The sequence below is a fragment of the Hyla sarda genome, unplaced genomic scaffold (genome assembly GCF_029499605.1).
Source record: "Hyla sarda isolate aHylSar1 unplaced genomic scaffold, aHylSar1.hap1 scaffold_793, whole genome shotgun sequence".
Classification (NCBI taxonomy): domain Eukaryota; kingdom Metazoa; phylum Chordata; class Amphibia; order Anura; family Hylidae; genus Hyla; species Hyla sarda.
The window spans coordinates 54,443-81,419 of NW_026610818.1; the positions used below are offsets into that span (position 1 = coordinate 54,443).

Consider the following 26,977-nt stretch of genomic DNA (forward strand, 5'->3'; position numbering starts at 1 on the left):
GCTAGCTGGCTAGCCAGCAAGCAGGTAGCAATGAAAGTAGGAATCTTTCTTTTTAACCCTATAAGGGGGTGGTGCACTGTACCCGAAGATACTGCCATATCGGGTCAATGCATAGGGCGACGGAAGCAAGCTTCGAAATCGGCCCCCGTTCTCAAAAATCCATTTAATATATGGTCCCCAGATAGGGGACGTATCAGATATTAAACTGATAAGAACAGATTTTTTTTTTTTTAACTTGACTACCCTTACGGGGGCAACTTTATTAAAAATTAAATAATGTTAACAAAGTTGTGCAAATATGTCAATAAATACAGTTACATATAAATAACATATTTACAACATATTAAAACATAAAATGGGCACTTGGTGGCTTTACAAGATAGAATTCCATTCTTTTAAAAACCATTTTCTAGATAAAAGCGGAAATCTCTTCTTGTCTAAAAGATAGTACTGGTATATTTCATAAAAACAGATAGATAAAATGTCCTTCACAGATAAAACCTCATGCTTGAACAATAAAATATTCCTGGCCTTCCACAGAGCTGCCTTCACACAGTTTATGATCTTCCATGCAATAGTCTCTTGAGTCCGTGTTGGGCATTCCAGGCAACCATAAAAAACCACTGCAATATTTAAGTCTTTTAGTCCAGTTATCCTTTTTACCAGAGGGAGTATCTTTGTCCATATTTTCTGCGAGTAAAAACAAGTCCATATTAGATGGTGCACGGTCTCCTCTTGTCGGCATCCCTCCCTCGGGCAGGTTGCAGAGTTGGATAATCCTCTTCGGTGCTGGAATGCCCGGCATGGAAGACACTCGTGTGCGCAGCTCCAGGCCAGGTCCTTCTGTGAATTAAAAAGATAATTAATACTCAACATCTTCCAAATCTGTATACACTTCTGTTCGTTAAAATTTTTGATGGGAGTCACGGTACTGGTTTCTTTTATTTCCTTTAGTAGTTTTTTGCTATTGCACAGATCCTGAACACTTTTACCTTTAAAATTATATAAGTTTAAAATTTTTCCTAAAATCATGTATTGAGGGGGTAAATTCAAAGAATAAGGGCAACTTAAAACTGTAGAAAACCAGCCGTTCCTCCGCATAAAATAACCAGTATTAAAACGAACAAAATAAGACCAGTAGCTATCTTTAAAAACAGTAGTAAAACACATGCTAAAAAACTTTATTAAAAGGAAAGCTTTAAAATCTGGAAAATCCTTACCGCCCCTGGAGTTCGGTTTTATCACAATTTGTCTCTTTAATTTTTCGCTCTTAGAACTCCAAAAGAAAGTAAAACAAGCTTTTGTTATTTTCTTTAGAACCATTTCGGGGGGTGGGAAAACCAGACTTAAATACAATAAAATAGGTAAAAGCACCATTTTTGTAATTAAAACCTTCCCTTCCATTGTAAGTTCTCGCATGTTCCACATACATATTTTCTTATTTATTTTTTGAGCCACCAAGTCCCAGCTATTAAAACCATTATTAGACTCGTCAAAGGAGACACCTAAAATCTGCACCGACTCAGACACAGGGACGGGCACATCATACAAAGGCATTCCGCCTATGTTTAAAATGTTACTTTTGTTAAAATTGACTTTAAAACCGGAGGCACAATTAAAATATTGAATCTGTTTTAGCGTCTTCTGAAGCGATGGGGTGTCCCTGCAAAACACCGCAACATCGTCCATGTACCCCACTACCTTCGCCTCTAGTCCCCCTCCTCCTGGCAGGGGGACTCCATGGATCTGCTTATCCTTTCGTATTGTACATAAAAGAGGCTCTATTGCGCAAATGAAGAGTAGTGGGGACAAGGGACACCCCTGCTTCACTCCGGAATTTAAAATCACGCCCTGTGTCTTAAAACCATTTACTAAAATTTTACTAGTACAGTTATCATAAAAAGCTCTAAGAGACAATAAAAAGCCATCAGGTATACCCATTTTCTCTAAAACCTTAAAAAGATAAAAATGTGACACCCTGTCGAAAGCTTTTTCAAAATCTATGGATAAAACCGCCAGCTTTCCTTTTCTTAATTTGGTGTCGCTAATTACATCCTTTAAAAGGTTTAGGTTCTCCCATAAACTCCTCCCAGGCACCCCACAGACTTGGTTTGTATGAATTATTTTATGGATTACGTTCTTTAAGCGGTTAGCACACAGTTTCGCCATTATTTTATAGTCGCAGTTCAGAAGGGTGATTGGTCTCCAGTTTTTGAGTTCCGACCGGTCTCCCTTTTTGAATAGCAGGGAGACATCACCCTTCTTCCATGAGCCTGGGAGGATTTTAGACTTAAAGACTTCCGTAAAAAGGGAGAACAAATCTTCTTTTAAAATACCATAAAAAGTAACATAAAATTCAATGGGTATACCATCCGGCCCAGGCACTTTACCTGTTTTAAAACTCTTGACGGTCTCTAAAATCTCCTGCTCTGAAATATTCTGCAATAAAAAAGACTGTGAGACAGGATCTAAAAAATTGGTGATCTCCTTTAACGAGTCATTCATAAAACATTCATCAATGTGTTTTACATTAAAAAGATCCGCATAAAACTCTTGCACCTTTTTTAAAATACCCTGTACATCATTCACTCCTTCAATGTTTTCTATTAACCTTCTATTTTCATGTATTTTCTTAAAAAAATACCTGGAGCAGGTCTCGTTTTCCTCAAGATGCTGTATTCGAGACCTAAAGATAATTTCTTTTCCTTTCTGCTCCAGGCACTTAGTTATTTCTTTTTTAAGATCATGTACCTCCTTCTCCACCTCCATCCCATGTGCTCTGAATTTGTACAGGGTTTGCAGACGAGTATTTAGGATATTATAAAATTCACGTTTTTCTTTAGCTTTCCTAACCCCAACACGGATAAAAAATTCTTTTATTTTTAGTTTCATTTTTTCCCACCAGATACTGGTGGGAGTGTTGGGGTCTTTTACTCGTCTGCATTCCTTGTAAAAGGTGATAAAATCTGATAAAACCTGCGGATCTTCTAAAAGGGACACGTTTAACTTCCAGGCATTCCTACCAGATCTCTTTTTAAAATCACTTTTAACTTTAAAATACAATAATTTATGGTCAGAAAAAACATTGGTAAAAAGATCACAGTTAAAAGGCAGTACTTGATAAGAACAAAAAATAAAATCTATCCTGGAGCTACAGCTTGCATTGCTCCAGGTAACACCGTCTTCCTCTGGTACGTTAAAATTACATTTTTTAAAAACATCAGTGAGATTAAAATCTAAAATCAAGTTTTTTAACATAAAAGACGTCTTATCATAGTTCCTACTCACTGCGTTCGAAAAACGGCGTTCTCCCCTTAAAATACAATTAAAATCACCTGATAAAACAAGAGGACTAGAATTGTTAATAAAAAGGGGTAAAATCTCCAACATTTTTATTCTTTCATTCTTATCAGGAGAACCATAAAAATTTAAAAACTGCCATTTAATACCATTAATAAAAGCGTTGACCAATAAAATTCTGCCTGGTAAAATTTCGTTAAAACTCTCAATTAAAACGTTCCCTTTAAAAAGTATGGCGACCCCTGCTGATCTGGACTCATTTGATCCAGACCAGACTGATGGACCGTGCACCCAATCATCTTCATATTCTTTATAATTTAATCTGTGCGGGATGCCACATTCCTGCAGGAAAAGGACGGAAGCAGCAAAAACCGACAAGTAATTAAATAGGGCAACCCTTCTTACTCTGGCGCTCACACTTCTCACGTTCAAGGACAGACCGGACAACTCAGCCATGGGAATGTACAAGAAAACGTCTTACACCTCTGATTCCCCCTCCGAAGCCTCATACCCCCCAAAATCTGACTCAACTGTACGCATAGAGGAAGCAGGAGAGGAGGCACCATCACTCAGCCGACCCCCCTCCTCCATCATGATTGAGGCATAGTTGTTCTCGGGCATCCTGGCAATCAGGGCTCCAGACTCATTGGGTTCTTCCACCTCTTGCCCCTCCATAGGGGTCGGGTGTTCACTTAGTTCCGTCTCTGGTACCTCAGAGACGGTCACCCCTGAAACCTCCTCCTGGCAGGGAGGAGGGGGGGTATCCCCTATGGGGACCTGTGGAGGAACGTCACTTGGGTTCCCTGCATCCGCAGGTACTTCCATCGGCTCCCCCTGGACCGCCTCCGAATAGAGTCTTCTGGAGCCCCTCCGCCTTTTAACCTTCACCTCTCCACCCGGATCATCGCTCTCAGGGGGACCCTGAGCCAGAGGTTGCTGAGGAGCGGATTCGGCCGCCGTCCGCTCCTCTCTTAACCCAGCATGCTCCTGGGGGCCAGTTTTTCCACCACTTGCACGTTTTTTGGCCATCCTCTGCTCTTTAGGGTCCCCTCCTTTTGCCTGAGGGGGGTCTTTCTCCTTCTCCATCTCACTGCTTACCTCTTGTGGGGGGGTAATCACTGGCTCTGCTTGCCTCGGCTGGTGTCCCGGTTGCTGTCCTTGCTGCCTCCAGGGTTGCCACTGCTGCTCCGTCCTATGTCTGTGGGGACAAGAGGAGAAAAGGTGACCGAATTGTTGACAGAAATTGCACCTCCCTCCTCTTGTGCATTTCTCTGTCTCGTGCTGTGTGCTACCACATTTTTTGCATGTACTTTCACAGTTTTCTTTTGTGTGTCCATATCTGTGACACTTCCTGCAGTAGCTTGGCATCCCCGCAAAAAAGAGGTCGCCACACATATTATTTATTTTAAAACGAGCTGGTGGTAGTTGTATTCCCCCTGGCAATCTGTCATCTTTTTTGCATGTAACCTGAAATCTCCACTTAGATGTCCAGATGCCACAGCTGTTCATGATTTTTCCTCTGCACTCAACCTTACTAAAATAGACTTGTAAAAACAACTCAACATCGTGTAGGTTGGCGAAAGGGGAATACATCTTTACTACCACCAGCTTAATATCGTCTAGAACGTGCTCAATAATCCGGACACCCTGAAGCTTTTTGTCTTTACTCGCAGCAGCTCTGGTAACAAAATCTCTGTGGATGCCATTTTGTGTGAACGTCACATCAAAAATTTTACGCTTCGGGTAGTCCTGGATTGCCAATATTTCGCCCTTCTGTATTCCGAAAACTCCTCCGAGCACGTCCTCTACTACGAATTTCAAATCGTCCGCCCTTTTGGTATCATCCGTGAGAATGATTCTCACGGTGTTTTTGATCCTTGCGTATGCCGGCACAGAACCTGGATCCGGATCATCATCCATGGTTCTAACCTCTCTCCACCCGAAGGTCTTGAGAGGCGATCGCTACTCGTTACCCTGGGACTAGGCCCTCTCCCCAATAGCAACAAGTGGGTGAAGCCCAGGCAATAAACCTGGGCGATCCCACAAGGCCGAGGAGAGGGGTACCCGAGTACCTTCCGACCAGATCTCCTGTATTACTACACTTGATCTTAGCCAAAAGGCCGAGAAGCGATAACCGTGAAAGGGGCGGGCCCAACAAGGTCCCCTTCATGGGCACTATCACTGCTTGCTGTCAGGGAGGCTGCCAGACAATTTTCCATGCACACTCTGGGCTGGGGGGCAGTCAACCACCAGTACACACAGCAGAACCTAAACCCATACCATTATTGCTAAGCAGCAAGACAGGGGCCCATTGCACTCCCACGGGGCCTTTTTAAATGCAATCCATAACCCGGATTTGCCAGGAACCCTTCTTACTCCTCCTACTTGCATGTGACACTGGGCTTAGGATCTGCATAGGAAACACACACACAAGCACACACCTACCTTTGTTGCCTGCAGATGCCTCCTTGGCTGTCCCCAAACGGTATCAAACCAACACCCACGGGAAGCTGTAAGCATAGAGGACATGCCTGCACCCCATTGGACTTACCTGTGTGGGTTAAATCCGGGTTATTTGACAACCTATGGCGGTGATGGTTCTGCTCAGGCAGAGCAGTGCTGATGCTCCTCATAAAGCTGTCGCTGCTGTGAAGGTTCTAGGTGACATCACAAATCCCTATGGTTACATACACAACAAAGCTGGGTTGTTGTTGTTTACACTCTGCAAGGCCTGTGGAAGTCAGTGACATCATAGCACTGTAGTTCTGAGGGTTCTAGATGGATGCAACAATCTCCTGTTGCTTCTATGAAGGCCATAATAGACGACATCACCAAACAGCTCCATAGTCACATACACAGCAAAGGAGAGATGTTGTTTACACCTAGTGATGTCAGTGGTATTGAGTGACATCACAGCACAGTGCTAAGGCTCCTGGGCCTGGACACAGCAGCGGCTGCAATATCTCAACGGAGAATACGTTTATATATATGTGTGTGTGTGCGCGTATATATATATATATATATATATATATATATATATATATATATATTTCTCCGCCGAAATCACTTTTAAACCCATTTCCACCTTTTTTTCCCTTCTCTTCCTCTTACTTTTTTTTCACGTTTTTTTACGTTTTTCTCCTTTTCGCCTCTTTTCTGGGCGTATTATTCTTCTTTTTCTTCTTTTTTTTCGTCTAATGCATACCCCATCAGTGCAGCAATGCTTATTCAATACCGCCAGCAGATGGAGACACTGGGGGATAATTTTCTAAGGATTTATACTGATTTTTCCTGTCTGAATTTGTCGCACAGAAAGTTGCAGGCCAAATATGTGTGACATTTCTGCGACTTTAGCTTCTAGAGCATTTTTACAACATTATACATAGGTGCTGAATACATAAAAAGCGACTGTTCAGCGACAGACAAGTCGCATCGGCTGAAAGTAGGCCAGAATGTCAGTCCATGTTGGAGCAGGTTTAGATACAGTCTAAAGTATAGATCTCAAAGTCTGTGCACAGAATTTAGCAAGGGCCTCGCACCTTCTGATGCATCAGGTAGGTGCACAATAGCATAGCCTAACCCTCTGTACTTTGGTCTATATTGATGCGGGACATAGACAGCCAGCTGATGACCAATCCGTTAGTGCAATGGATGGCTGGAAGCATTTGTCTTTGCCTTTGCAATACCACAGAAGCAATGCATGGTCAATGTACAGCAATGACACACCTGTGTGAACAGCCAGGAGACCCCCCCCCCCCATGTTATGTTACATAGTTACATAGTTAGTACGGTCGAAAAAAGACATATGTCCATCAAGTTCAACCAGGGAATTAAGGGGTAGGGGTGTGGCGCGATATTGGGGAAGGGATGAGATTTTATATTTCTTCATAAGCATTAATCTTATTTTGTCAATTAGGAACATTCAGCACCCACCCGCTATCAAGGCAGCTGCCTATCATGTCATGCCCTACCTGCACAGGTGTGCTGGCTACTCAAATGATCCAATTAAGGAGGCCATTTAGTCAGCAGCAGCAGAAGTCCTGTGCCTGGACGCTCCAACAGCGGCCAGACACAAGCAGAAGCAGCAGAAGCAGCAGCAGCAGCACCACCTTTTGTTTTTTGGCTGCAGCAGCAAGGCCCACAGGGCTGGCTAGCTGGCTAGCCAGCAAGCAGGTAGCAATGAAAGTAGGAATCTTTCTTTTTAACCCTGTAAGGGGGTGGTGCACTGTACCCGAAGATACTGCCATATCGGGTCAATGCATAGGGCGACGGAAGCAAGCTTCGAAATCGGCCCCCGTTCTCAAAAATCCATTTAATATATGGTCCCCAGATAGGGGACGTATCAGATATTAAACTGATAAGAACAGATTTTTTTTTTTTTTAACTTGACTACCCTTACGGGGGCAACTTTATTAAAAATTAAATAATGTTAACAAAGTTGTGCAAATATGTCAATAAATACAGTTACATATAAATAACATATTTACAACATATTAAAACATAAAATGGGCACTTGGTGGCTTTACAAGATAGAATTCCATTCTTTTAAAAACCATTTTCTAGATAAAAGCGGAAATCTCTTCTTGTCTAAAAGATAGTACTGGTACATTTCATAAAAACAGATAGATAAAATGTCCTTCACAGATAAAACCTCATGCTTGAACAATAAAATATTCCTGGCCTTCCACAGAGCTGCCTTCACACAGTTTATGATCTTCCATGCAATAGTCTCTTGAGTCCGTGTTGGGCATTCCAGGCAACCATAAAAAACCACTGCAATATTTAAGTCTTTTAGTCCAGTTATCCTTTTTACCAGAGGGAGTATCTTTGTCCATATTTTCTGCGAGTAAAAACAAGTCCATATTAGATGGTGCACGGTCTCCTCTTGTCGGCATCCCTCCCTCGGGCAGGTTGCAGAGTTGGATAATCCTCTTCGGTGCTGGAATGCCCGGCATGGAAGACACTCGTGTGCGCAGCTCCAGGCCAGGTCCTTCTGTGAATTAAAAAGATAATTAATACTCAACATCTTCCAAATCTGTATACACTTCTGTTCGTTAAAATTTTTGATGGGAGTCACGGTACTGGTTTCTTTTATTTCCTTTAGTAGTTTTTTGCTATTGCACAGATCCTGAACACTTTTACCTTTAAAATTATATAAGTTTAAAATTTTTCCTAAAATCATGTATTGAGGGGGTAAATTCAAAGAATAAGGGCAACTTAAAACTGTAGAAAACCAGCCGTTCCTCCGCATAAAATAACCAGTATTAAAACGAACAAAATAAGACCAGTAGCTATCTTTAAAAACAGTAGTAAAACACATGCTAAAAAACTTTATTAAAAGGAAAGCTTTAAAATCTGGAAAATCCTTACCGCCCCTGGAGTTCGGTTTTATCACAATTTGTCTCTTTAATTTTTCGCTCTTAGAACTCCAAAAGAAAGTAAAACAAGCTTTTGTTATTTTCTTTAGAACCATTTCGGGGGGTGGGAAAACCAGACTTAAATACAATAAAATAGGTAAAAGCACCATTTTTGTAATTAAAACCTTCCCTTCCATTGTAAGTTCTCGCATGTTCCACATACATATTTTCTTATTTATTTTTTGAGCCACCAAGTCCCAGCTATTAAAACCATTATTAGACTCGTCAAAGGAGACACCTAAAATCTGCACCGACTCAGACACAGGGACGGGCACATCATACAAAGGCATTCCGCCTATGTTTAAAATGTTACTTTTGTTAAAATTGACTTTAAAACCGGAGGCACAATTAAAATATTGAATCTGTTTTAGCGTCTTCTGAAGCGATGGGGTGTCCCTGCAAAACACCGCAACATCGTCCATGTACCCCACTACCTTCGCCTCTAGTCCCCCTCCTCCTGGCAGGGGGACTCCATGGATCTGCTTATCCTTTCGTATTGTACATAAAAGAGGCTCTATTGCGCAAATGAAGAGTAGTGGGGACAAGGGACACCCCTGCTTCACTCCGGAATTTAAAATCACGCCCTGTGTCTTAAAACCATTTACTAAAATTTTACTAGTACAGTTATCATAAAAAGCTCTAAGAGACAATAAAAAGCCATCAGGTATACCCATTTTCTCTAAAACCTTAAAAAGATAAAAATGTGACACCCTGTCGAAAGCTTTTTCAAAATCTATGGATAAAACCGCCAGCTTTCCTTTTCTTAATTTGGTGTCGCTAATTACATCCTTTAAAAGGTTTAGGTTCTCCCATAAACTCCTCCCAGGCACCCCACAGACTTGGTTTGTATGAATTATTTTATGGATTACGTTCTTTAAGCGGTTAGCACACAGTTTCGCCATTATTTTATAGTCGCAGTTCAGAAGGGTGATTGGTCTCCAGTTTTTGAGTTCCGACCGGTCTCCCTTTTTGAATAGCAGGGAGACATCACCCTTCTTCCATGAGCCTGGGAGGATTTTAGACTTAAAGACTTCCGTAAAAAGGGAGAACAAATCTTCTTTTAAAATACCATAAAAAGTAACATAAAATTCAATGGGTATACCATCCGGCCCAGGCACTTTACCTGTTTTAAAACTCTTGACGGTCTCTAAAATCTCCTGCTCTGAAATATTCTGCAATAAAAAAGACTGTGAGACAGGATCTAAAAAATTGGTGATCTCCTTTAACGAGTCATTCATAAAACATTCATCAATGTGTTTTACATTAAAAAGATCCGCATAAAACTCTTGCACCTTTTTTAAAATACCCTGTACATCATTCACTCCTTCAATGTTTTCTATTAACCTTCTATTTTCATGTATTTTCTTAAAAAAATACCTGGAGCAGGTCTCGTTTTCCTCAAGATGCTGTATTCGAGACCTAAAGATAATTTCTTTTCCTTTCTGCTCCAGGCACTTAGTTATTTCTTTTTTAAGATCATGTACCTCCTTCTCCACCTCCATCCCATGTGCTCTGAATTTGTACAGGGTTTGCAGACGAGTATTTAGGATATTATAAAATTCACGTTTTTCTTTAGCTTTCCTAACCCCAACACGGATAAAAAATTCTTTTATTTTTAGTTTCATTTTTTCCCACCAGATACTGGTGGGAGTGTTGGGGTCTTTTACTCGTCTGCATTCCTTGTAAAAGGTGATAAAATCTGATAAAACCTGCGGATCTTCTAAAAGGGACACGTTTAACTTCCAGGCATTCCTACCAGTTCTCCTTTTAAAATCACTTTTAACTTTAAAATACAATAATTTATGGTCAGAAAAACCATTGGTAAAAAGATCACAGTTAAAAGGCAGTACTTGATAAGAACAAAAAATAAAATCTATCCTGGAGCTACAGCTTGCATTGCTCCAGGTAACACCGTCTTCCTCTGGTACGTTAAAATTACATTTTTTAAAAACATCAGTGAGATTAAAATCTAAAATCAAGTTTTTTAACATAAAAGACGTCTTATCATAGTTCCTACTCACTGCGTTCGAAAAACGGCGTTCTCCCCTTAAAATACAATTAAAATCACCTGATAAAACAAGAGGACTAGAATTGTTAATAAAAAGGGGTAAAATCTCCAACATTTTTATTCTTTCATTCTTATCAGGAGAACCATAAAAATTTAAAAACTGCCATTTAATACCATTAATAAAAGCGCTGACCAATAAAATTCTGCCTGGTAAAATTTCGTTAAAACTCTCAATTAAAACGTTCCCTTTAAAAAGTATGGCGACCCCTGCTGATCTGGACTCATTTGATCCAGACCAGACTGATGGACCGTGCACCCAATCATCTTCATATTCTTTATAATTTAATCTGTGCGGGATGCCACATTCCTGCAGGAAAAGGACGGAAGCAGCAAAAACCGACAAGTAATTAAATAGGGCAACCCTTCTTACTCTGGCGCTCACACTTCTCACGTTCAAGGACAGACCGGACAACTCAGCCATGGGAATGTACAAGAAAACGTCTTACACCTCTGATTCCCCCTCCGAAGCCTCATACCCCCCAAAATCTGACTCAACTGTACGCATAGAGGAAGCAGGAGAGGAGGCACCATCACTCAGCCGACCCCCCTCCTCCATCATGATTGAGGCATAGTTGTTCTCGGGCATCCTGGCAATCAGGGCTCCAGACTCATTGGGTTCTTCCACCTCTTGCCCCTCCATAGGGGTCGGGTGTTCACTTAGTTCAGTCTCTGGTACCTCAGAGACGGTCACCCCTGAAACCTCCTCCTGGCAGGGAGGAGGGGGGGTATCCCCTATGGGGACCTGTGGAGGAACGTCACTTGGGTTCCCTGCATCCGCAGGTACTTCCATCGGCTCCCCCTGGACCGCCTCCGAATAGAGTCTTCTGGAGCCCCTCCGCCTTTTAACCTTCACCTCTCCACCCGGATCATCGCTCTCAGGGGGACCCTGAGCCAGAGGTTGCTGAGGAGCGGATTCGGCCGCCGTCCGCTCCTCTCTTAACCCAGCATGCTCCTGGGGGCCAGTTTTTCCACCACTTGCACGTTTTTTGGCCATCCTCTGCTCTTTAGGGTCCCCTCCTTTTGCCTGAGGGGGGTCTTTCTCCTTCTCCATCTCACCGCTTACCTCTTGTGGGGGGGTAATCACTGGCTCTGCTTGCCTCGGCTGGTGTCCCGGTTGCTGTCCTTGCTGCCTCCAGGGTTGCCACTGCTGCTCCGTCCTATGTCTGTGGGGACAAGAGGAGAAAAGGTGACCGAATTGTTGACAGAAATTGCACCTCCCTCCTCTTGTGCATTTCTCTGTCTCGTGCTGTGTGCTACCACATTTTTTGCATGTACTTTCACAGTTTTCTTTTGTGTGTCCATATCTGTGACACTTCCTGCAGTAGCTTGGCATCCCCGCATAAAAGAGGTCGCCACACATATTATTTATTTTAAAACGAGCTGGTGGTAGTTGTATTCCCCCTGGCAATCTGTGATCTTTTTTGCATGTAACCTGAAATCTCCACTTAGATGTCCAGATGCCACAGCTGTTCATGATTTTTCCTCTGCACTCAACCTTACTAAAATAGACTTGTAAAAACAACTCAACATCGTGTAGGTTGGCGAAAGGGGAATACATCTTTACTACCACCAGCTTAATATCGTCTAGAACGTGCTCAATAATCCGGACACCCTGAAGCTTTTTGTCTTTACTCGCAGCAGCTCTGGTAACAAAATCTCTGTGGATGCCATTTTGTGTGAACGTCACATCAAAAATTTTACGCTTCGGGTAGTCCTGGATTGCCAATATCTCGCCCTTCTGTATTCCGAAAACTCCTCCGAGCACGTCCTCTACTACGAATTTCAAATCGTCCGCCCTTTTGGTATCATCCGTGAGAATGACTCTCACGGTGTTTTTGATCCTTGCGTATGCCGGCACAGAACCTGGATCCGGATCATCATCCATGGTTCTAACCTCTCTCCACCCGAAGGTCTTGAGAGGCGATCGCTACTCGTTACCCTGGGACTAGGCCCTCTCCCCAATAGCAACAAGTGGGTGAAGCCCAGGCAATAAACCTGGGCGATCCCACAAGGCCGAGGAGAGGGGTACCCGAGTACCTTCTGACCAGATCTCCTGTATTACTACACTTGATCTTAGCCAAAAGGCCGAGAAGCGATAACCGTGAAAGGGGCGGGCCCAACAAGGTCCCCTTCATGGGCACTATCACTGCTTGCTGTCAGGGAGGCTGCCAGACAATTTTCCATGCACACTCTGGGCTGGGGGGCAGTCAACCACCAGTACACACAGCAGAACCTAAACCCATACCATTATTGCTAAGCAGCAAGACAGGGGCCCATTGCACTCCCACGGGGCCTTTTTAAATGCAATCCATAACCCGGATTTGCCAGGAACCCTTCTTACTCCTCCTACTTGCATGTGACACTGGGCTTAGGATCTGCATAGGAAACACACACACAAGCACACACCTACCTTTGTTGCCTGCAGATGCCTCCTTGGCTGTCCCCAAACGGTATCAAACCAACACCCACGGGAAGCTGTAAGCATAGAGGACATGCCTGCACCCCATTGGACTTACCTGTGTGGGTTAAATCCGGGTTATTTGACAACCTATGGCGGTGATGGTTCTGCTCAGGCAGAGCAGTGCTGATGCTCCTCATAAAGCTGTCGCTGCTGTGAAGGTTCTAGGTGACATCACAAATCCCTATGGTTACATACACAACAAAGCTGGGTTGTTGTTGTTTACACTCTGCAAGGCCTGTGGAAGTCAGTGACATCATAGCACTGTAGTTCTGAGGGTTCTAGATGGATGCAACAATCTCCTGTTGCTTCTATGAAGGCCATAATAGACGACATCACCAAACAGCTCCATAGTCACATACACAGCAAAGGAGAGATGTTGTTTACACCTAGTGATGTCAGTGGTATTGAGTGACATCACAGCACAGTGCTAAGGCTCCTGGGCCTGGACACAGCAGCGGCTGCAATATCTCAACGGAGAATACGTTTATATATATGTGTGTGTGTGCGCGTATATATATATATATATATATATATATTTCTCCGCCGAAATCACTTTTAAACCCATTTCCACCTTTTTTTCCCTTCTCTTCCTCTTACTTTTTTTTCACGTTTTTTTACGTTTTTCTCCTTTTCGCCTCTTTTCTGGGCGTATTATTCTTCTTTTTCTTCTTTTTTTTTTCGTCTAATGCATACCCCATCAGTGCAGCAATGCTTATTCAATACCGCCAGCAGATGGAGACACTGGGGGATAATTTTCTAAGGATTTATACTGATTTTTCCTGTCTGAATTTGTCGCACAGAAAGTTGCAGGCCAAATATGTGTGACATTTCTGCGACTTTAGCTTCTAGAGCATTTTTACAACATTATACATAGGTGCTGAATACATAAAAAGCGACTGTTCAGCGACAGACAAGTCGCATCGGCTGAAAGTAGGCCAGAATGTCAGTCCATGTTGGAGCAGGTTTAGATACAGTCTAAAGTATAGATCTCAAAGTCTGTGCACAGAATTTAGCAAGGGCCTCGCACCTTCTGATGCATCAGGTAGGTGCACAATAGCATAGCCTAACCCTCTGTACTTTGGTCTATATTGATGCGGGACATAGACAGCCAGCTGATGACCAATCCATTAGTGCAATGGATGGCTGGAAGCATTTGTCTTTGCCTTTGCAATACCACAGAAGCAATGCATGGTCAATGTACAGCAATGACACACCTGTGTGAACAGCCAGGAGACCCCCCCCCCCCCATGTTATGTTACATAGTTACATAGTTAGTACGGTCGAAAAAAGACATATGTCCATCAAGTTCAACCAGGGAATTAAGGGGTAGGGGTGTGGCGCGATATTGGGGAAGGGATGAGATTTTATATTTCTTCATAAGCATTAATCTTATTTTGTCAATTAGGAACATTCAGCACCCACCCGCTATCAAGGCAGCTGCCTATCATGTCATGCCCTACCTGCACAGGTGTGCTGGCTACTCAAATGATCCAATTAAGGAGGCCATTTAGTCAGCAGCAGCAGAAGTCCTGTGCCTGGACGCTCCAACAGCGGCCAGACACAAGCAGAAGCAGCAGAAGCAGCAGCAGCAGCACCACCTTTTGTTTTTTGGCTGCAGCAGCAAGGCCCACAGGGCTGGCTAGCTGGCTAGCCAGCAAGCAGGTAGCAATGAAAGTAGGAATCTTTCTTTTTAACCCTGTAAGGGGGGTGTGCACTGTACCCGAAGATACTGCCATATCGGGTCAATGCATAGGGCGACGGAAGCAAGCTTCGAAATCGGCCCCCGTTCTCAAAAATCCATTTAATATATGGTCCCCAGATAGGGGACGTATCAGATATTAAACTGATAAGAACAGATACTACACTTGATCTTAGCCAAAAGGCCGAGAAGCGATAACCGTGAAAGGGGCGGGCCCAACAAGGTCCCCTTCATGGGCACTATCACTGCTTGCTGTCAGGGAGGCTGCCAGACAATTTTCCATGCACACTCTGGGCTGGGGGGCAGTCAACCACCAGTACACACAGCAGAACCTAAACCCATACCATTATTGCTAAGCAGCAAGACAGGGGCCCATTGCACTCCCACGGGGCCTTTTTAAATGCAATCCATAACCCGGATTTGCCAGGAACCCTTCTTACTCCTCCTACTTGCATGTGACACTGGGCTTAGGATCTGCATAGGAAACACACACACAAGCACACACCTACCTTTGTTGCCTGCAGATGCCTCCTTGGCTGTCCCCAAACGGTATCAAACCAACACCCACGGGAAGCTGTAAGCATAGAGGACATGCCTGCACCCCATTGGACTTACCTGTGTGGGTTAAATCCGGGTTATTTGACAACCTATGGCGGTGATGGTTCTGCTCAGGCAGAGCAGTGCTGATGCTCCTCATAAAGCTGTCGCTGCTGTGAAGGTTCTAGGTGACATCACAAATCCCTATGGTTACATACACAACAAAGCTGGGTTGTTGTTGTTTACACTCTGCAAGGCCTGTGGAAGTCAGTGACATCATAGCACTGTAGTTCTGAGGGTTCTAGATGGATGCAACAATCTCCTGTTGCTTCTATGAAGGCCATAATAGACGACATCACCAAACAGCTCCATAGTCACATACACAGCAAAGGAGAGATGTTGTTTACACCTAGTGATGTCAGTGGTATTGAGTGACATCACAGCACAGTGCTAAGGCTCCTGGGCCTGGACACAGCAGCGGCTGCAATATCTCAACGGAGAATACGTTTATATATATGTGTGTGTGTGCGCGTATATATATATATATATATATATATATATATATATATATATATATATATTTCTCCGCCGAAATCACTTTTAAACCCATTTCCACCTTTTTTTCCCTTCTCTTCCTCTTACTTTTTTTTCACGTTTTTTTACGTTTTTCTCCTTTTCGCCTCTTTTCTGGGCGTATTATTCTTCTTTTTCTTCTTTTTTTTCGTCTAATGCATACCCCATCAGTGCAGCAATGCTTATTCAATACCGCCAGCAGATGGAGACACTGGGGGATAATTTTCTAAGGATTTATACTGATTTTTCCTGTCTGAATTTGTCGCACAGAAAGTTGCAGGCCAAATATGTGTGACATTTCTGCGACTTTAGCTTCTAGAGCATTTTTACAACATTATACATAGGTGCTGAATACATAAAAAGCGACTGTTCAGCGACAGACAAGTCGCATCGGCTGAAAGTAGGCCAGAATGTCAGTCCATGTTGGAGCAGGTTTAGATACAGTCTAAAGTATAGATCTCAAAGTCTGTGCACAGAATTTAGCAAGGGCCTCGCACCTTCTGATGCATCAGGGAGGTGCACAATAGCATAGCCTAACCCTCTGTACTTTGGTCTATATTGATGCGGGACATAGACAGCCAGCTGATGACCAATCCATTAGTGCAATGGATGGCTGGAAGCATTTGTCTTTGCCTTTGCAATACCACAGAAGCAATGCATGGTCAATGTACAGCAATGACACACCTGTGTGAACAGCCAGGAGACCCCCCCCCCCCATGTTATGTTACATAGTTACATAGTTAGTACGGTCGAAAAAAGACATATGTCCATCAAGTTCAACCAGGGAATTAAGGGGTAGGGGTGTGGCGCGATATTGGGGAAGGGATGAGATTTTATATTTCTTCATAAGCATTAATCTTATTTTGTCAATTAGGAACATTCAGCACCCACCCGCTATCAAGGCAGCTGCCTATCATGTCATGCCCTACCTGCACAGGTGTGCTGGCTACTCAAATGATCCAATTAAGGAGGCCATTTAGTCAGCAGCAGCAGAAGTCCTGTGCCTGGACGCTCCAACAGCGGCCAGACACAAGCAGAAGCAGCAGTAGCACCACCTTTTGTTTTTTGGCTGCAGCAGCAAGGCCCACAGGGCTGGCTAGCTGGCTAGCCAGCAAGCAGGTAGCAATGAAAGTAGGAATCTTTCTTTTTAACCCTGTAAGGGGGTGGTGCACTGTACCCGAAGATACTGCCATATCGGGTCAATGCATAGGGCGACGGAAGCAAGCTTCGAAATCGGCCCCCGTTCTCAAAAATCCATTTAATATATGGTCCCCAGATAGGGGACGTATCAGATATTAAACTGATAAGAACAGATACTACACTTGATCTTAGCCAAAAGGCCGAGAAGCGATAACCGTGAAAGGGGCGGGCCCAACAAGGTCCCCTTCATGGGCACTATCACTGCTTGCTGTCAGGGAGGCTGCCAGACAATTTTCCATGCACACTCTGGGCTGGGGGGCAGTCAACCACCAGTACACACAGCAGAACCTAAACCCATACCATTATTGCTAAGCAGCAAGACAGGGGCCCATTGCACTCCCACGGGGCCTTTTTAAATGCAATCCATAACCCGGATTTGCCAGGAACCCTTCTTACTCCTCCTACTTGCATGTGACACTGGGCTTAGGATCTGCATAGGAAACACACACACAAGCACACACCTACCTTTGTTGCCTGCAGATGCCTCCTTGGCTGTCCCCAAACGGTATCAAACCAACACCCACGGGAAGCTGTAAGCATAGAGGACATGCCTGCACCCCATTGGACTTACCTGTGTGGGTTAAATCCGGGTTATTTGACAACCTATGGCGGTGATGGTTCTGCTCAGGCAGAGCAGTGCTGATGCTCCTCATAAAGCTGTCGCTGCTGTGAAGGTTCTAGGTGACATCACAAATCCCTATGGTTACATACACAACAAAGCTGGGTTGTTGTTGTTTACACTCTGCAAGGCCTGTGGAAGTCAGTGACATCATAGCACTGTAGTTCTGAGGGTTCTAGATGGATGCAACAATCTCCTGTTGCTTCTATGAAGGCCATAATAGACGACATCACCAAACAGCTCCATAGTCACATACACAGCAAAGGAGAGATGTTGTTTACACCTAGTGATGTCAGTGGTATTGAGTGACATCACAGCACAGTGCTAAGGCTCCTGGGCCTGGACACAGCAGCGGCTGCAATATCTCAACGGAGAATACGTTTATATATATGTGTGTGTGTGCGCGATATATATATATATATATATATATATATATATATATATATATATATATATTTCTCCGCCGAAATCACTTTTAAACCCATTTCCACCTTTTTTTCCCTTCTCTTCCTCTTACTTTTTTTTCACGTTTTTTTACGTTTTTCTCCTTTTCGCCTCTTTTCTGGGCGTATTATTCTTCTTTTTCTTCTTTTTTTTCGTCTAATGCATACCCCATCAGTGCAGCAATGCTTATTCAATACCGCCAGCAGATGGAGACACTGGGGGATAATTTTCTAAGGATTTATACTGATTTTTCCTGTCTGAATTTGTCGCACAGAAAGTTGCAGGCCAAATATGTGTGACATTTCTGCGACTTTAGCTTCTAGAGCATTTTTACAACATTATACATAGGTGCTGAATACATAAAAAGCGACTGTTCAGCGACAGACAAGTCGCATCGGCTGAAAGTAGGCCAGAATGTCAGTCCATGTTGGAGCAGGTTTAGATACAGTCTAAAGTATAGATCTCAAAGTCTGTGCACAGAATTTAGCAAGGGCCTCGCACCTTCTGATGCATCAGGTAGGTGCACAATAGCATAGCCTAACCCTCTGTACTTTGGTCTATATTGATGCGGGACATAGACAGCCAGCTGATGACCAATCCATTAGTGCAATGGATGGCTGGAAGCATTTGTCTTTGCCTTTGCAATACCACAGAAGCAATGCATGGTCAATGTACAGCAATGACACACCTGTGTGAACAGCCAGGAGACCCCCCCCCCCCATGTTATGTTACATAGTTACATAGTTAGTACGGTCGAAAAAAGACATATGTCCATCAAGTTCAACCAGGGAATTAAGGGGTAGGGGTGTGGCGCGATATTGGGGAAGGGATGAGATTTTATATTTCTTCATAAGCATTAATCTTATTTTGTCAATTAGGAACATTCAGCACCCACCCGCTATCAAGGCAGCTGCCTATCATGTCATGCCCTACCTGCACAGGTGTGCTGGCTACTCAAATGATCCAATTAAGGAGGCCATTTAGTCAGCAGCAGCAGAAGTCCTGTGCCTGGACGCTCCAACAGCGGCCAGACACAAGCAGAAGCAGCAGAAGCAGCAGCAGCAGCACCACCTTATGTTTTTTGGCTGCAGCAGCAAGGCCCACAGGGCTGGCTAGCTGGCTAGCCAGCAAGCAGGTAGCAATGAAAGTAGGAATCTTTCTTTTTAACCCTGTAAGGGGGTGGTGCACTGTACCCGAAGATACTGCCATATCGGGTCAATGCATAGGGCGACGGAAGCAAGCTTCGAAATCGGCCCCCGTTCTCAAAAATCCATTTAATATATGGTCCCCAGATAGGGGACGTATCAGATATTAAACTGATAAGAACAGATACTACACTTGATCTTAGCCAAAAGGCCGAGAAGCGATAACCGTGAAAGGGGCGGGCCCAACAAGGTCCCCTTCATGGGCACTATCACTGCTTGCTGTCAGGGAGGCTGCCAGACAATTTTCCATGCACACTCTGGGCTGGGGGGCAGTCAACCACCAGTACACACAGCAGAACCTAAACCCATACCATTATTGCTAAGCAGCAAGACAGGGGCCCATTGCACTCCCACGGGGCCTTTTTAAATGCAATCCATAACCCGGATTTGCCAGGAACCCTTCTTACTCCTCCTACTTGCATGTGACACTGGGCTTAGGATCTGCATAGGAAACACACACACAAGCACACACCTACCTTTGTTGCCTGCAGATGCCTCCTTGGCTGTCCCCAAACGGTATCAAACCAACACCCACGGGAAGCTGTAAGCATAGAGGACATGCCTGCACCCCATTGGACTTACCTGTGTGGGTTAAATCCGGGTTATTTGACAACCTATGGCGGTGATGGTTCTGCTCAGGCAGAGCAGTGCTGATGCTCCTCATAAAGCTGTCGCTGCTGTGAAGGTTCTAGGTGACATCACAAATCCCTATGGTTACATACACAACAAAGCTGGGTTGTTGTTGTTTACACTCTGCAAGGCCTGTGGAAGTCAGTGACATCATAGCACTGTAGTTCTGAGGGTTCTAGATGGATGCAACAATCTCCTGTTGCTTCTATGAAGGCCATAATAGACGACATCACCAAACAGCTCCATAGTCACATACACAGCAAAGGAGAGATGTTGTTTACACCTAGTGATGTCAGTGGTATTGAGTGACATCACAGCACAGTGCTAAGGCTCCTGGGCCTGGACACAGCAGCGGCTGCAATATCTCAACGGAGAATACGTTTATATATATGTGTGTGTGTGCGCGTATATATATATATATATATATATATATATATATATATATATATATATATATTTCTCCGCCGAAATCACTTTTAAACCCATTTCCACCTTTTTTTCCCTTCTCTTCCTCTTACTTTTTTTTCACGTTTTTTTACGTTTTTCTCCTTTTCGCCTCTTTTCTGGGCGTATTATTCTTCTTTTTCTTCTTTTTTTTCGTCTAATGCATACCCCATCAGTGCAGCAATGCTTATTCAATACCGCCAGCAGATGGAGACACTGGGGGATAATTTTCTAAGGATTTATACTGATTTTTCCTGTCTGAATTTGTCGCACAGAAAGTTGCAGGCCAAATATGTGTGACATTTCTGCGACTTTAGCTTCTAGAGCATTTTTACAACATTATACATAGGTGCTGAATACATAAAAAGCGACTGTTCAGCGACAGACAAGTCGCATCGGCTGAAAGTAGGCCAGAATGTCAGTCCATGTTGGAGCAGGTTTAGATACAGTCTAAAGTATAGATCTCAAAGTCTGTGCACAGAATTTAGCAAGGGCCTCGCACCTTCTGATGCATCAGGTAGGTGCACAATAGCATAGCCTAACCCTCTGTACTTTGGTCTATATTGATGCGGGACATAGACAGCCAGCTGATGACCAATCCATTAGTGCAATGGATGGCTGGAAGCATTTGTCTTTGCCTTTGCAATACCACAGAAGCAATGCATGGTCAATGTACAGCAATGACACACCTGTGTGAACAGCCAGGAGACCCCCCCCCCCCCATGTTATGTTACATAGTTACATAGTTAGTACGGTCGAAAAAAGACATATGTCCATCAAGTTCAACCAGGGAATTAAGGGGTAGGGGTGTGGCGCGATATTGGGGAAGGGATGAGATTTTATATTTCTTCATAAGCATTAATCTTATTTTGTCAATTAGGAACATTCAGCACCCACCCGCTATCAAGGCAGCTGCCTATCATGTCATGCCCTACCTGCACAGGTGTGCTGGCTACTCAAATGATCCAATTAAGGAGGCCATTTAGTCAGCAGCAGCAGAAGTCCTGTGCCTGGACGCTCCAACAGCGGCCAGACACAAGCAGAAGCAGAAGCAGCAGAAGCAGCAGCAGCAGCACCACCTTTTGTTTTTTGGCTGCAGCAGCAAGGCCCACAGGGCTGGCTAGCTGGCTAGCCAGCAAGCAGGTAGCAATGAAAGTAGGAATCTTTCTTTTTAACCCTGTAAGGGGGTGGTGCACTGTACCCGAAGATACTGCCATATCGGGTCAATGCATAGGGCGACGGAAGCAAGCTTCGAAATCGGCCCCCGTTCTCAAAAATCCATTTAATATATGGTCCCCAGATAGGGGACGTATCAGATATTAAACTGATAAGAACAGATACTACACTTGATCTTAGCCAAAAGGCCGAGAAGCGATAACCGTGAAAGGGGCGGGCCCAACAAGGTCCCCTTCATGGGCACTATCACTGCTTGCTGTCAGGGAGGCTGCCAGACAATTTTCCATGCACACTCTGGGCTGGGGGGCAGTCAACCACCAGTACACACAGCAGAACCTAAACCCATACCATTATTGCTAAGCAGCAAGACAGGGGCCCATTGCACTCCCACGGGGCCTTTTTAAATGCAATCCATAACCCGGATTTGCCAGGAACCCTTCTTACTCCTCCTACTTGCATGTGACACTGGGCTTAGGATCTGCATAGGAAACACACACACAAGCACACACCTACCTTTGTTGCCTGCAGATGCCTCCTTGGCTGTCCCCAAACGGTATCAAACCAACACCCACGGGAAGCTGTAAGCATAGAGGACATGCCTGCACCCCATTGGACTTACCTGTGTGGGTTAAATCCGAGTTATTTGACAACCTATGGCGGTGATGGTTCTGCTCAGGCAGAGCAGTGCTGATGCTCCTCATAAAGCTGTCGCTGCTGTGAAGGTTCTAGGTGACATCACAAATCCCTATGGTTACATACACAACAAAGCTGGGTTGTTGTTGTTTACACTCTGCAAGGCCTGTGGAAGTCAGTGACATCATAGCACTGTAGTTCTGAGGGTTCTAGATGGATGCAACAATCTCCTGTTGCTTCTATGAAGGCCATAATAGACGACATCACCAAACAGCTCCATAGTCACATACACAGCAAAGGAGAGATGTTGTTTACACCTAGTGATGTCAGTGGTATTGAGTGACATCACAGCACAGTGCTAAGGCTCCTGGGCCTGGACACAGCAGCGGCTGCAATATCTCAACGGAGAATACGTTTATATATATGTGTGTGTGTGCGCGTATATATATATATATATATATATATATATATATATATATATATATTTCTCCGCCGAAATCACTTTTAAACCCATTTCCACCTTTTTTTCCCTTCTCTTCCTCTTACTTTTTTTTCACGTTTTTTTACGTTTTTCTCCTTTTCGCCTCTTTTCTGGGCGTATTATTCTTCTTTTTCTTCTTTTTTTTCGTCTAATGCATACCCCATCAGTGCAGCAATGCTTATTCAATACCGCCAGCAGATGGAGACACTGGGGGATAATTTTCTAAGGATTTATACTGATTTTTCCTGTCTGAATTTGTCGCACAGAAAGTTGCAGGCCAAATATGTGTGACATTTCTGCGACTTTAGCTTCTAGAGCATTTTTACAACATTATACATAGGTGCTGAATACATAAAAAGCGACTGTTCAGCGACAGACAAGTCGCATCGGCTGAAAGTAGGCCAGAATGTCAGTCCATGTTGGAGCAGGTTTAGATACAGTCTAAAGTATAGATCTCAAAGTCTGTGCACAGAATTTAGCAAGGGCCTCGCACCTTCTGATGCATCAGGTAGGTGCACAATAGCATAGCCTAACCCTCTGTACTTTGGTCTATATTGATGCGGGACATAGACAGCCAGCTGATGACCAATCCATTAGTGCAATGGATGGCTGGAAGCATTTGTCTTTGCCTTTGCAATACCACAGAAGCAATGCATGGTCAATGTACAGCAATGACACACCTGTGTGAACAGCCAGGAGACCCCCCCCCCCATGTTATGTTACATAGTTACATAGTTAGTACGGTCGAAAAAAGACATATGTCCATCAAGTTCAACCAGGGAATTAAGGGGTAGGGGTGTGGCGCGATATTGGGGAAGGGATGAGATTTTATATTTCTTCATAAGCATTAATCTTATTTTGTCAATTAGGAACATTCAGCACCCACCCGCTATCAAGGCAGCTGCCTATCATGTCATGCCCTACCTGCACAGGTGTGCTGGCTACTCAAATGATCCAATTAAGGAGGCCATTTAGTCAGCAGCAGCAGAAGTCCTGTGCCTGGACGCTCCAACAGCGGCCAGACACAAGCAGAAGCAGCAGAAGCAGCAGAAGCAGCAGCACCACCTTTTGTTTTTTGGCTGCAGCAGCAAGGCCCACAGGGCTGGCTAGCTGGCTAGCCAGCAAGCAGGTAGCAATGAAAGTAGGAATCTTTCTTTTTAACCCTGTAAGGGGGTGGTGCACTGTACCCGAAGATACTGCCATATCGGGTCAATGCATAGGGCGACGGAAGCAAGCTTCGAAATCGGCCCCCGTTCTCAAAAATCCATTTAATATATGGTCCCCAGATAGGGGACGTATCAGATATTAAACTGATAAGAACAGATACTACACTTGATCTTAGCCAAAAGGCCGAGAAGCGATAACCGTGAAAGGGGCGGGCCCAACAAGGTCCCCTTCATGGGCACTATCACTGCTTGCTGTCAGGGAGGCTGCCAGACAATTTTCCATGCACACTCTGGGCTGGGGGGCAGTCAACCACCAGTACACACAGCAGAACCTAAACCCATACCATTATTGCTAAGCAGCAAGACAGGGGCCCATTGCACTCCCACGGGGCCTTTTTAAATGCAATCCATAACCCGGATTTGCCAGGAACCCTTCTTACTCCTCCTACTTGCATGTGACACTGGGCTTAGGATCTGCATAGGAAACACACACACAAGCACACACCTACCTTTGTTGCCTGCAGATGCCTCCTTGGCTGTCCCCAAACGGTATCAAACCAACACCCACGGGAAGCTGTAAGCATAGAGGACATGCCTGCACCCCATTGGACTTACCTGTGTGGGTTAAATCCGGGTTATTTGACAACCTATGGCGGTGATGGTTCTGCTCAGGCAGAGCAGTGCTGATGCTCCTCATAAAGCTGTCGCTGCTGTGAAGGTTCTAGGTGACATCACAAATCCCTATGGTTACATACACAACAAAGCTGGGTTGTTGTTGTTTACACTCTGCAAGGCCTGTGGAAGTCAGTGACATCATAGCACTGTAGTTCTGAGGGTTCTAGATGGATGCAACAATCTCCTGTTGCTTCTATGAAGGCCATAATAGACGACATCACCAAACAGCTCCATAGTCACATACACAGCAAAGGAGAGATGTTGTTTACACCTAGTGATGTCAGTGGTATTGAGTGACATCACAGCACAGTGCTAAGGCTCCTGGGCCTGGACACAGCAGCGGCTGCAATATCTCAACGGAGAATACGTTTATATATATGTGTGTGTGTGCGCGTATATATATATATATATATATATATATATATATATATATATTTCTCCGCCGAAATCACTTTTAAACCCATTTCCACCTTTTTTTCCCTTCTCTTCCTCTTACTTTTTTTTCACGTTTTTTTACGTTTTTCTCCTTTTCGCCTCTTTTCTGGGCGTATTATTCTTCTTTTTCTTCTTTTTTTTCGTCTAATGCATACCCCATCAGTGCAGCAATGCTTATTCAATACCGCCAGCAGATGGAGACACTGGGGGATAATTTTCTAAGGATTTATACTGATTTTTCCTGTCTGAATTTGTCGCACAGAAAGTTGCAGGCCAAATATGTGTGACATTTCTGCGACTTTAGCTTCTAGAGCATTTTTACAACATTATACATAGGTGCTGAATACATAAAAAGCGACTGTTCAGCGACAGACAAGTCGCATCGGCTGAAAGTAGGCCAGAATGTCAGTCCATGTTGGAGCAGGTTTAGATACAGTCTAAAGTATAGATCTCAAAGTCTGTGCACAGAATTTAGCAAGGGCCTCGCACCTTCTGATGCATCAGGTAGGTGCACAATAGCATAGCCTAACCCTCTGTACTTTGGTCTATATTGATGCGGGACATAGACAGCCAGCTGATGACCAATCCATTAGTGCAATGGATGGCTGGAAGCATTTGTCTTTGCCTTTGCAATACCACAGAAGCAATGCATGGTCAATGTACAGCAATGACACACCTGTGTGAACAGCCAGGAGACCCCCCCCCCCATGTTATGTTACATAGTTACATAGTTAGTACGGTCGAAAAAAGACATATGTCCATCAAGTTCAACCAGGGAATTAAGGGGTAGGGGTGTGGCGCGATATTGGGGAAGGGATGAGATTTTATATTTCTTCATAAGCATTAATCTTATTTTGTCAATTAGGAACATTCAGCACCCACCCGCTATCAAGGCAGCTGCCTATCATGTCATGCCCTACCTGCACAGGTGTGCTGGCTACTCAAATGATCCAATTAAGGAGGCCATTTAGTCAGCAGCAGCAGAAGTCCTGTGCCTGGACGCTCCAACAGCGGCCAGACACAAGCAGAAGCAGCAGAAGCAGCAGCAGCAGCACCACCTTTTGTTTTTTGGCTGCAGCAGCAAGGCCCACAGGGCTGGCTAGCTGGCTAGCCAGCAAGCAGGTAGCAATGAAAGTAGGAATCTTTCTTTTTAACCCTGTAAGGGGGTGGTGCACTGTACCCGAAGATACTGCCATATCGGGTCAATGCATAGGGCGACGGAAGCAAGCTTCGAAATCGGCCCCCGTTCTCAAAAATCCATTTAATATATGGTCCCCAGATAGGGGACGTATCAGATATTAAACTGATAAGAACAGATACTACACTTGATCTTAGCCAAAAGGCCGAGAAGCGATAACCGTGAAAGGGGCGGGCCCAACAAGGTCCCCTTCATGGGCACTATCACTGCTTGCTGTCAGGGAGGCTGCCAGACAATTTTCCATGCACACTCTGGGCTGGGGGGCAGTCAACCACCAGTACACACAGCAGAACCTAAACCCATACCATTATTGCTAAGCAGCAAGACAGGGGCCCATTGCACTCCCACGGGGCCTTTTTAAATGCAATCCATAACCCGGATTTGCCAGGAACCCTTCTTACTCCTCCTACTTGCATGTGACACTGGGCTTAGGATCTGCATAGGAAACACACACACAAGCACACACCTACCTTTGTTGCCTGCAGATGCCTCCTTGGCTGTCCCCAAACGGTATCAAACCAACACCCACGGGAAGCTGTAAGCATAGAGGACATGCCTGCACCCCATTGGACTTACCTGTGTGGGTTAAATCCGGGTTATTTGACAACCTATGGCG

General features: G+C 44.3%; 6 non-coding genes and 4 pseudogenes across 6 annotated transcripts; all 10 read right to left on the minus strand.

The window, feature by feature from the left end:
* Positions 1-66: 66 nt before the first annotated feature.
* LOC130346556 (U2 spliceosomal RNA) lies at positions 67-273 on the minus strand (annotated as a pseudogene).
* Positions 274-5,299: 5,026 nt separating this feature from the next.
* Positions 5,300-5,432, minus strand: LOC130346503 (U2 spliceosomal RNA; annotated as a pseudogene).
* A 2,083-nt stretch (positions 5,433-7,515) lies between these two features.
* On the minus strand, positions 7,516-7,723 carry LOC130346557 (U2 spliceosomal RNA; annotated as a pseudogene).
* Positions 7,724-12,749: 5,026 nt separating this feature from the next.
* LOC130346504 (U2 spliceosomal RNA) lies at positions 12,750-12,882 on the minus strand (annotated as a pseudogene).
* A 2,068-nt stretch (positions 12,883-14,950) lies between these two features.
* LOC130346550 (U2 spliceosomal RNA) lies at positions 14,951-15,141 on the minus strand. The gene has a single exon (XR_008884741.1). It is a non-coding gene; the product is annotated as a U2 spliceosomal RNA (small nuclear RNA).
* Positions 15,142-17,216: 2,075 nt separating this feature from the next.
* Positions 17,217-17,407, minus strand: LOC130346515 (U2 spliceosomal RNA). Its single transcript, XR_008884710.1, has one exon. It is a non-coding gene; the product is annotated as a U2 spliceosomal RNA (small nuclear RNA).
* A 2,088-nt stretch (positions 17,408-19,495) lies between these two features.
* LOC130346518 (U2 spliceosomal RNA) lies at positions 19,496-19,686 on the minus strand. Its single transcript, XR_008884712.1, has one exon. It is a non-coding gene; the product is annotated as a U2 spliceosomal RNA (small nuclear RNA).
* A 2,096-nt stretch (positions 19,687-21,782) lies between these two features.
* Positions 21,783-21,973, minus strand: LOC130346519 (U2 spliceosomal RNA). The gene has a single exon (XR_008884713.1). It is a non-coding gene; the product is annotated as a U2 spliceosomal RNA (small nuclear RNA).
* A 2,085-nt stretch (positions 21,974-24,058) lies between these two features.
* LOC130346520 (U2 spliceosomal RNA) lies at positions 24,059-24,249 on the minus strand. Its single transcript, XR_008884714.1, has one exon. It is a non-coding gene; the product is annotated as a U2 spliceosomal RNA (small nuclear RNA).
* Positions 24,250-26,327: 2,078 nt separating this feature from the next.
* Positions 26,328-26,518, minus strand: LOC130346521 (U2 spliceosomal RNA). Its single transcript, XR_008884715.1, has one exon. It is a non-coding gene; the product is annotated as a U2 spliceosomal RNA (small nuclear RNA).
* Between the last annotated feature and the right edge of the window lie 459 nt (positions 26,519-26,977).